At 56.7% G+C, this 11,502-nt stretch overlaps 1 long non-coding RNA gene across 1 annotated transcript in view; it reads left to right on the plus strand.

Moving 5' to 3' along the window:
* LOC130262522 (uncharacterized) overlaps positions 1–7,355 on the plus strand; it is a 99,373-nt gene extending 92,018 nt beyond the window's left edge. The window contains exons 2-3 of the long non-coding RNA XR_008842129.1: positions 6,565–6,727; positions 6,819–7,355. This is a non-coding gene — a long non-coding RNA (uncharacterized LOC130262522). The remainder of the gene's footprint in view (positions 1–6,564; positions 6,728–6,818) is intronic.
* The last annotated feature ends 4,147 nt before the right edge of the window (positions 7,356–11,502 follow it).

The following is an 11,502-nucleotide window of genomic DNA, read 5'->3' on the forward strand; positions in this document are numbered from 1 at the left end:
AGGAGGCAGAAAGAGCCTTTATTCCTACGGGGATAAAAGGGACAGTTTTGGAGGGACAGCTCTGGCTCCTGGACAGTGTGGGACGGAGACAGCCCACGGGGCCAACACTCAGAGCATCCTCATCACCGCGGACACGGCCAGCCCCGACCCGCCGGGAGCCAGCCTGCCGTGGCGGGGGGGACACTGCGACAGGGACACCGCGACCGGGACACTGCGATGGGGACACTGGGCCGGGACACTGCGCCGGAGCATCGCGGAGCCCTGCGGGTCCCATCAGAGCCCGTGGCTGGCTGCAGCGGCGTGGGGCGAGCGGCTGCGGTCCTGCCCGGTGCAGCAGTGCCACCTCCCGTCCGCGCCGCGGGGACAGCCCGGGGCTCGCCCCTCGGCCGGTGTCCCCCCAGGGCTCCGTGCCCTGCCCCGCCCTGCCCGGGACATCCCCCGCAGCAGCGGGGCTGCCGGCACACGGCACCTGCGGGGCTTCGGGGGCCGGTGCTGCCCCCGCCCGAGGGGGACACTGCGACGCGCATCCCCGCTAGCAGGAGAAACTGGAGAAAAACAAACACCGGCTCGAACAGAAAGGGAAAAACCAGCAGCGTGACCTATAAACATCTGCTCCTGTTCCCTCCAGTTACTGCAGAGAGAGAAGGCAGAGATATTTCAGGCTGCTCGTACATCTGGGAAGGGGTTTGGGGTTTGCTTGCTTGCCCCACCCCCAGTCGCTTTCCAGGCTGTAAGAACCGAAGAGCCCCGCAGAAAGGATTAGAGTTAAACCTCCTGTCATTATCGCGAGGCAGTGTCCCTAAATGCTCGCCCAGAAGGGCTGTGCCGTGGGGAGACCTGCTGCGGGGGGGATGGAAGGACTCCCAGCCCCTTTCCAGCCCTGGGGAGCCCCAGTGTGACTTGGAGAGACACTCAGGGCTCCTGTCCGGGGGCTGAGCCTGCTCCTGCCCCCACAGCTGCCACCGCAGGCAGCGATAAAGAAAGAAATGCTGGATGTTCACGTTCGGTGGGTGATTCCCAGCAGGATGAGCAGCCCCCGCAGGAACCCACCCCGCCTCGGGAGTGTCCTGGATGCTCAGCCCCGAGTTACGGGGAAATTTCTCTGGACAGAAGGTGCTGCCAGTTCCTGCCCTCCCTTCAGTCAGGTGCAAGCGATGCTCTCCAAGGGAGGACGCAGTGGCAGGATGCAGAAAGGTGCGGGAGAACTGAGAGAGGCAGTGAGAAACAAAACCCAACTGGTGAACAGCATCGGGAAATCCCGCTGGGAGCTCAGGAGAGGAGCGGGAAGCGGTTGGTGTAACCTTGGAGACGGAGACGAGGAGCCCGAAGCGCCGGGAGCGCAGTGCCGGGCGGGCAGCGGGACGGGAACCTCGCAGAGGGGCTCGCAGGGATCGTGGGAGCCCCTTCCCAAAACTGGAAGAGGCCGGGAATGGAGCCCGTGCAGGGCCTGGAGGGGCACAAGGCGGTTCTGCAGAGGGGGAGAGGAGGGGGAGGCAGGTGAGACAGCGGGAGAGAGAAGCGAGGTGGGAGGATAAAGGGAGAGGAGCGGGGAGGAGGCGGTGGTGCAGGAGCAAAAGGGAAGATCAGACAGGAGCAGGGAAGAGCGGGGATAAAAGCTGTACCCAGGCTGCTCCGGCTGCCACACCAAGGCAGAGCTGTCCGTGTCGTGAAGCAGTGTCCATCTGGATAAATCCTGTCCATCCTCCAGAGCAAGCAATGGCTGCAGCTCCCTTGGAACCTGGGCTGGCTTCTGCTTCTCTAACTTTGCATCCATCCCATCCCACTCCCTCTTCGCTCCTTCCCTGCGGCACAAAGCTCTTTGCTCAAACCTCGGGATTCCCTCCTGCCTGGCCCCCAGCTCGGCAGGAACTGGGCACAGTCAGATGTCCCTTGCTGTTCCCTGGAGGGAGCAGAAGCCCAGGGAGCACAGCCACTTCCCACTGCTGGGCATGGGGCACCTCGGGTAACGCAGGGCATAAAACAGCCGCAATTAGCTCTGATCTTAATTACACACAATACTGATGAGCTCATCAATTTAATCTAATTAGTCTGCAGAGCTCAATTGCCTGTCCCTTTTTCTTAAATAATGCACTGTATAAGCCTATTATCCCTTTGGATACAACCTGTTCACTCCCACGATCCAGCAGCCGGGCACGGCTGGCCTGGCCAGGTGCTCCTGTGGCACCTGTCACTGCCACCTCTGCCACTGCCACCTCTGGTCCCCAAGGAGGGGAAGGTGCTTTCCCGAGGGGCTGCATCCACCCAGCACCCAGGCTCTGGAAATCCCTCCAGCTCTAGGCAGTGTTTGTCACACCTGGAGATCCCAGTGAGCCCCCAGAGCCTCAGCCTCACCCCCAGAACCTGCCCTGGCCCTGTCCCCGAGCAGGGATCAATGAAATCCCCTAAAAGCTCATAACTCGGAGGTAATTATAAGAAGCATCAATTACCCAGCGATGCAGGTTTCATGAATTCAATTAATTTGCATAGTGATCGATTGAGGCAGGGCCCCCGGGGCCCCGGGGAAGGGAGGACATTGTTCTGCACACCATTGATTCCACAATGTAAAACCAAAGCGCTCTCCCCTCATTCAGAGCTGCTCATTCAGCCATATTAACTTTCAGATCATTTATTTTTGTATGTCTTTCAACTCTGTTTGTTGCTATCACACAAATGCAGAGTATTACATTGTAGAGAATAATTGAATCAATACAGTCATGGTGCTCTGGGTCTCGCAGGCCCGCAGGAGCGCGGGAGCTGGCGGGAGCCTGTGCACAGCCAGGGAGGGCTCCTTTTAACCTTTCCAGTGATTAAAACGCCCGTCTGGCTCTGGATTAACTTTCTGCACCGCGTGGTTGTTATTGTTTCGCCAGGATGCGAGCGGGAGATGCTGGAGAAATCCGTGGAGAGGCTGCTCCCACTTCTCAGCATCCCAAGGCTGCGTGTCAGGGTGCAGACCCAGCCAAGCCCTCCTTCCCCTCGCCGTCCTTCTCCATTGCAGGCGGCCACACGCAAATCAGGGCCTGGGAGAGGGGAAGGAGCCCCTTGAAATGAAAAGCCACCATATAAAGGAAGAATCCTTCAGATTGAAATGGCTCTGAAAAGAGACGGGTTTTAATTCCGCCTCCCCTCCCACTGGGATATTAGACAGCTAAATAGCAGCGCGCCTGTTTCCTTCAGATAACCGGCTCCCAATGAGCGCCGTAATTGTGCCCGGCCCCTCGCCGGTGCCGCGCCGAGCAGGTCATTTACCGCCCGGCACACACAGCTAAACACAAATCCCCTTTCCAAGGGAAATTTCTATTCTTATCTGCGCTCTGCAAGAGGGTCGCACGCGGCCCCTGTTAATTGAAGCTTTGATGTTTGCTGGAGGAGGCCTGTGATCAGCTCCGCCGAGGGCTGAGCCGCCCGCGCCCGCCGCGCCGGGCACGGCCACGCTGGGAAGGGAATCCTGGTAAAGGAGGAGGCAGCACCTCCAGTTCACCCCAGTGATAAAGCTGATATGCCCCAAGGCCAGCTGCCCCCATCCCCAGGCTGGTGGCCCAGGCAGATCTGAGTGTCCTCCCAGGGCCCTTCCCCTGATCCGGTGTCTTCTGAGTGCTTTGGCTCGTTTGCTGCAATATCCTCCAGCAAATCAAGCATCCCCTTCTTGGGATGTTTTCAATCTGTTTTATGTTGATTTTAATTAAAGAATTTGAAACTGAACAAACAGTTCGTAGCAGGTGGCCATACGAGTGTGAAATAAGCAAACTGTTCTCTCTGCCACAAACCCCACCAGTAAATTCCTTCAAATTAATCCCAGCCTCTGAGAGGCTGCCGGCTCTGTCTGAAGCAAGCCGGGCTCTGCTGTTCTCCAAATATTTGTCTTCATCCCAGTGCCAGGATCTGGGGAGCAGGGATGGACAGAAACCACGTCCTCAGCAGGGATGCTGTCCACCCACCTTCTCTCCCTGAGGGCAGGAGGGTGGATTTCCCACTGGGATAATACTGCACCACGGATTTGGGAGTGGGTCCTGGAGCCTGGCTGCACTCTAAGACCACCAGATGAACCCAACACAAACCCATCCTAATCCTCCTCCGCTTCCAGGACAGCGCTTTCTGCCCAAGCATCCCTGCTCTGCTCCAGGACCATCCTCGGCAGCCAGGAGCTCCTGCCATGACCTTGAGGAACAGAGGGGAAGGCCCCTGCCCAGGAAACAGTCCCTGCATATTGATGGCCCCCAGGGAAGGCAGAGGTGAAGCACAGATGCCCACAAGCTTTTCTTCTTGCAAGGCTGTGCTGGAGATAGTGAGGGGAGAGAAAAAGCGAGGGAGAAGAAACGCACACACGCTCCCCTTCATCTCACACTCCTGCCCTCGCTCAGAAACCTTATCAGCACCTGAAGAGATCACATTTTGCCCTCTGGAAATGCCAGCAGAGAGGAGCTGACAGCTCTGTTGGTGGCCTAGGTTGCATTTCCTGTCCCAGAGGTACCCAAGGTGCAGGGGCATCAATTTGTGTCTCCCTCCTGCTTCCCACCTCACCCACTCCCCACTGCTCCAGCACAGCCAGGGAATTAGCAGATTCCCTGGCACTCACTGGCTCCCACCCCATTTTTGGGTCCCAGCAGCATTTTGGGGAGGGAAGCAGCTCTCACCTCAGCCCAGCCAAGGAGCCACAGGGCAGGAGGCCACCAGCTCCCCTTCCAGGGTCACACGTTTACACTGATCCTTTCCCCCCTGCAATGCTCAGAGCATGTTTAAAATCCCACCTCTCCTGTCTGCCCTTCAGGGTGACCCAGAGCTCCCGGGAGCCCGTGTGCGCCCACGCCAGCCGAGCTACCCGGATAATTACACCATGTTCCACTTCCCTGGGATTGCCGACAGTTTCCCTTCCCTTCCCCTCAATAAATATGGATGCACAGCTGCTGCTGAGCAGAACCAACAGCAGGAAACAGGGGCAGGCTGCAAGGCGCCGCTCCCTGCCTCCCTCCATGTGCTCCCAGTGCTGCCACTGTCCCAGATTCCAGATTCAGGCAGCTTGGTGGATCGGGATTTTCCTCCCCAAGTGCCAGGCTCAGGTGTCTGTGAAGAGAAATGAACTCTAACAAACACCTGGGGAGGAAGATGGGATTTAATAGAAAATGAGGCAGCACAGATTCTCCTGCAGCCTCACCCCAGAGCCTGGAAGGAAGCGTCGAGATTAAAGAGCTGAACACTTCCCATGAAGGCACCACGGGAATGCCACATCCCAACGCTTCCTCCCGGCCTTTAAAGGAAAGGATATGCTCTGCTCCATTTATTAATCTCCTAATCACTAAATTAATTTCCATCTCAGTTACAGCACGCTCGGAGTCTATTAGTAAATCCTGGCCTGGCTGCTTGGCAACTTTTGTTGTAAGATTCCTATTAGATCATGTTTCAAACCGGCGGAGATGGAGCAGTTATTATCTTAATAAGCCCAACATGAAAGGCGCTGCAGTGGGGATGGGAGCACTCCCGCTGCTCGCAGCCCTGGACACCTGGATGGATCCTGCACCTCCCACCTGTCAGAGCCCACAGGGGCCGGCTCCGTGCCCTGCTGTCCCACTGTGGAGCACAGCTGGTGCCTGCTGGGCTTCATTCAGAGCCTGAGGCTGTCATTCCAGCAGGAACAACCACGAATGTTTGCCCATCCATCTGGGAACTGATTTGTGCAGGGGCATTGGGCAGGACAGACTATGGGGGCTGTGTTGGGTTGATGTGGCCAGAAATGTGAACTCTGTCCCCATCTGCTGCAGCCGGGTGGGGCAGTGACCCTGATCTCCTGGCACATATTATCTGCTAATGGGCCATCTTTAAACCAGCTGGGCAATCATCTTTATCTTCCCACAGCCCATCCTCCCTCCAGGAGATATCTCCTGTTCATGGCCAGTGAGTCCCAGGGCATGACTGATAAAATTCCATCATCCCACTGGGAGATGCTCCAGCCAGGGGAGGAGCCAAGCCTTTCCTACCCAGATAAAAACTGACATTTTGGACACCAAGGAACCTTCTTTCCACTGGATTCCAGAGGAAAACCAGACCTTTCCACATCATCCCTGGAGCTTCAGAGGAAACTGCACCTTCTCCAGGAGCACTGCTCCAGCTGAACCACATCTGCCCCTGCAGGAGGATGCAGCCACCATTGAATGGGACTGTGCCAACACCCTGACTGACTGACGGGTGTCAGCTTGGATTCTGACTCTGGCAGGGCTGGGATTTGTAATACTGCATTTCTATTTTAATTTTCTTAGTAAAGAATTGTTATTCCTAACTCCCCTATCTTTGCCTGAAAGCCCCTTAATTTCAGAATTATAATAATTTGGAGGGAGGGGGTTTACATTGTCCATTGCAAGGAGAAGCTTCTGCCTTTATTGGCAGACACCTGTCCCCAAACCAGGACTGGGGCTCAGGGCCAACACAGGGGGGCAGAGGCAGCACAGGGGCACAGGCAGGCACCGAGAGGCTGTGCCAGCTCTGCAGCGTGCCCGCACCACCGCCCCTCTCCCCCCTCTGCCGCGCCGCACGCGGCTCCTCCGGCTCATTGGCGTGAAATTTAATTTGCAGCAATCAGCTGGAGGTGAGGCAGGCGCTGAATTAGCTCGACGTGGTGCTCTCGCCTCCACCCAGGCCCCCTCCCCAGCTGGCAGGCGGTGCCCTGGCTGTGCCCCCAGCCCAGAGCATCCCACCAGGGGCACCCGGGAGCTGCTCCCGCCTGGATCCACGGAGGGTGAGTTATGGAGTGGCTGGATGCACACATATTCTGATAAGGAAGAATAATAACTTGTCAAAGATACATATGATATGTGTTTTCTTTCCAGACAGAATATATATTGGGATAATTCATCAACTCGGACTGGCACTGGCCAGGAGAGAGAAAGAAGAGAAAAAGAAACTCAATAAAAAGAAGTCAAGGCAGAAAAGGCCCTTGGCACTAAACGCTGTCTCCCTGCAGGATGCCCCTGCTCTGAGCCGTGTCTGGCAGGGACTCCTCGGCTGCTCCACTGGAATCTGGACTGCAGCCACAGGGATGGTGGGCCATGATCACCACAGTGGGCTGGAGTGAGCTCGGCCCCAGCCACGCTACAGCTGTGGAGGGGAGAGAAATGTGAGTGAAAAACACTGCTTTGGGCCAGGGAGAGAACCTGAGCAGCCCCAACTCACCCAACTGCTGCCAAACCCTGCCCTGGGCTCCCAGCACATCCCTCCTGAGCAGGAGTGGGGCACAAACACCACAACACTGAGGGATGAAGGCTGGCACATCCCAAACCAGCACACCCAGCGACTGTGGGAAGATGCAGAAGGGGTTTGTAAAGTGATTTGTCAACTGACAAGCAGAAATATATTACCAATTTAGGCCTGTGATTTGCCTGCAACTTTTTTATCCTTGAGATGTTGTTGAACAGATTAAAATGTCAGCTTTGATCCATGCATTTGGATGGAAACATAAATATTGCTGGGTCTTCTCCTCCTGGCCAGCACCTGCCCGAGGTGAGGGTGCCCAGGGATGCTGCCTGGCCATGCCCACCCACACCCCCATCCCTCCACCCCAGCACCAAGGCAGCAGCCCCAGGAATGCCAGGATGGCAGAGCAAGGCCTGGAATTACCCTGACATTTCATGTAGTAGGAGTTTGGCTGGACCTGTCCATGTTTTAAAGTTTGTGTGGAGCACGGGCTCAGCTGGAGAGTTCAGGGTGAATTTTGGATGCCCCTGGGACATGGGATGCACATCCCAGGTGTGGGATGAGCCCCTGGCACAGTCCCACCCCCAGCCACATCAGACATGGCCTGCACTGAGCTGCAGCAGCCAAGCACCAGCCCTGGGAGCAGCGAGCAGAGATCACTGAGCTGGGTGATTTCCTGATGCAGAAATATGCAGCACCACTCCATTTCCAAGCAAATGAGTCTCTGCTTGCTCCCCTCTCCTGTTTTCCCCTCCCTCCCACCCTCATTTGATCCCACTCCATGTGGCAACATCAAATGAGTGTTGAATATTTTAGCTCCTGTGAAATATTTATGTTATAATATGCGGAAGGAAATCGGTCGCTTCCAGGCCATGTAAACATCTGCCTGGGAACAGCTGGATCCCTGGCAGTGCTGGGAGAGGACAGGGCTGCACAGCTGCTGCATTCCCAGGTGTTTAAAGCCCTGAGAAGCCCAAGCATCATGTGTGGGGCAGGGCAGGATCTTGGAGCCCAAACCTCTGCCAATGGCCCAACCCTGACCTTAACACTCCCCCCTGGCAGCTCCTCTGCCCTGTCCTGGAGGAGGGTGGGCAAAGGGGGTGCCCTGAGCCCCAGAGGAGCGAGGGCATGGAGAGGGCCTGGCCTTTGCCCAGTGACTGGAGATTAATTGAGGCCTGCCATTAAAATGTCACCGAGAAAATTATTAACTTAAGGTAAACCACTTCCACGCGTCAAAAGCAAAGGCAATCAGTCCCAGGCATGTCCCCCTAGGAAATTATGTGGAGTAATTAATCAAAAAGCTAATGAGAAATGTGTTTTCTTTCCCAGCCTAACACCACATCATATTCTTATTAGCCAAGGTTATTACAATAGTAATCATGCATGCTCCGAGTTCAGATTGGGTTTTTTGCTCCACTGCCACCAATTTAGAAAGCCATTAATGAGAAAGATAAACCCCGATACACAGAGCAGCCCTTTGTGTTTGTGTGCCCACGGGTGCCCCTCGCCACACACGACCTGTGCCCGCTGCCACCCCATCCCAGGCCAGCCCTGCCCACCGTGGTGCCCTAAAACAGGGATCTGCTGGATCCCCTGGTGTCCTGCTCTGCTCTCCCAGCTTCCCCCAGCATGGGAATCAACACCCAACCTCCAGCTGATGTTGTCACTGCACTCAGATGGACTAGGGACACAAGGGGATGGTGTGATTTGTGAGCACCTTGTTCTGGCACTGCTCATCCCTTCTCCAAACCTGTTATTAAACCTGCTTATTCAGATGCCCAGAAGGACCCAAGCTGTGCCATAAATCTCCTGCAAGCAGGTAATCTGCTGCTGCAGAGGGTTCCCCCTGGGCCCAGCTCGGAGCACAGCCACCTGCCAATCTCAGCAGCCCTAAAATGCACCGTCAGCAGCCAGCACGGGGAAACCGGCCCTGCTTGATATTCAGCATTAAATAATTCAGCCCCCACAGAGAGACAGGGGAGAAGAATGAGCCTGACAAAAAATATAAAGATTTCCTATGCCCCGTTAAAAATGCATTGACCTGATTAGCTCCCTGGCAGGATGCTGAGCCACGCCAGAGCCGAGCAGGGAATCCCAGTCTGCAGCGACAGTGGCACGGAGAGGACCTTGGCAGGCAAAAGCCACTCTACAGAGTGCAGCAGCACCTTCTCTGCTTTGTTTGTGTGTGTGTTCTCTTGCTAAATCTCTTTTCCTTGCTTGCACACGTGTGACACATGGGAGATGTTGAAGCAGGAGAGCCTTTTCTTCGCAGAACCACAGAATCATTTCAGTTGGAAAAGACTCCAAGATCATTGAGTCCAACCTCTGAGTGATCAGCACTGTCAACCAGACCAAAACACTGAGTGCCATGTCCTGTTATTTTATGTCCCTGCTCAGGAACATGCCACACCCTCCCTGTGCAGCTCCCTCAGGGCTCTGTGGGCAAAGCCAGAGGGTCAGGACCCCCCAGCTGCCCCAAGGGACCCTGCTGTGCCACCCCTGAGCCCCTCTGCAGCACTGCTGAGGGATCCCCACAGCCTCCCAAGGATGTTTGGCAGCTCCAGCTTTGATGTGTGGATTAATGAGAGCTGCCACCGCTGGAGCAGAGCCTTCAGAAGCCCAAAGGCAGGGCCCGGGGCAAGGCTGGAGGGGACGAGGCTCTCTGGGCGCTGCCATTGATCGCTCCGTGCTCGGTTCCCTGCGGCTGGCGGGGTGGGGACAGGCAGGGCAGGGCTGCCCGGGGCTGGTGGTGGCTCCAGGGGACATGTGCCCGTGCCCAGAGCCCCGGCTGGCCCCGCTGGCACCGGCCCTGGGGCTGGATCTGCACCTGGCACAGCCACACGGGCCCGCGCTGCTGTCCTGGAGAGGATGTGCCATGGAAGCCACCCAGGGCTGCTCCCTCCTCGCTGCTGCCCGGCACAGGCGAGGGGCACAGGTGAGCGAAGGGCACAGGTGAGTGAAGGGCACAGGTGAATGAAGGGCACAGGTGAGCGAAGGGCACAGGTGAGTGAAGGGCACAGGTGAATGAAGGGCACAGGTGAGTGAAGGGCACAGGTGAAGGGCACAGGTGAGTGAAGGGCACAGGTGAAGGGCACAGGTGAGCGAAGGGCACAGGTGAGTGAAGGGCACAGGTGAATGAAGGGCACAGGTGAGCGAAGGGCACAGGTGAGTGAAGGGCACAGGTGAAGGGCACAGGTGAGTGAAGCACACAGGTCAGTGAAGCACACAGGTGAGTGAAGGGCACAGGTGAAGGGCACAGGTGAGTGAAGGGCACAGGTGAAGGGCACAGGTGAGTGAAGCACACGGGTGAAGCACACAGGTGAGTGAAGGGCACAGGTGAGTGCAGCACACAGGTGAGTGAAGGGCACAGGTGAGTGAAGGGCACAGGTGAGTGAAGCACACAGGTGAAGCACACAGGTGAGTGAAGGGCACAGCTCAATGAAGCACACAGCTGAAGTGCACACAAGAGACAAGGGCACAGGTGAGTGAAGGGCACAGGTGAGTGAAGGGCACAGGTGAATGAAGGGCACAGGTGAAGCACACAGGTGAGTGAAGGGCACAGGTCAGTGAAGCACACAGGTGAGTGAAGGGCACAGCTCAGTGAAGCACACAGGTGAAGGGCACAGGTCAGTGAAGCACACAGGTGAGTGAAGGGCACAGCTCAGTGAAGCACACAGGTGAAGCAGCGCTGGAGATCCACTGGCCCAGAAGGGATGCAGTGTTCCCATGCCCTCTGCCTGGACGGGACTCTGCTCCAGGCCAAGACCTCACCCCGTGGCACCTGAGCAGGGCTGGGCTTGGCCAAGGTGCCACCACAGCTCCAGGACAGAAAACAAGCCCGCAGTGGAATAAATTCCCTCCTGATGCTCTAAGTGAGCAACCCCAGAGTGATGGATTAGCTGCCATGAGCAACAGAGCCCCGAGCGACGAGTCGCCAGGCAGGACTAGCCGAGCTCAGAGTGATGGATCGGCTGGCAGGGCAACTGAGGGCAGAGTGACGGATCAGGAGTGAGGGGCAATCGATCACAGAGCGATGGATTGACAGGCAGGTTGAGTCGAGCACAAATCGATGGGTTGGGAGGCAGAAGCAGTCGAGAATAGAGCGATGGATCGGGGGGAGGAGCAGTTAATTTCAGAGCGATGGATCTGAAGGGAGCAGCAATCGAGCACAGAGTGATTGATCAGCAGGCATGAGCAATCGAGCCCACAGTGATAGGGGCAGGCGCAGGTGTGCCCAGAGCTATGGATTGGCTGGCAGGAGCAGTCGAGCCCAGAGAGATGGATCACCAGGCATGAGCAGTCGAGCCCAGAGAGATGGAT

Source organism: Oenanthe melanoleuca, chromosome 24 (genome assembly GCF_029582105.1).
Source record: "Oenanthe melanoleuca isolate GR-GAL-2019-014 chromosome 24, OMel1.0, whole genome shotgun sequence".
Classification (NCBI taxonomy): Eukaryota; Metazoa; Chordata; class Aves; order Passeriformes; family Muscicapidae; genus Oenanthe; species Oenanthe melanoleuca.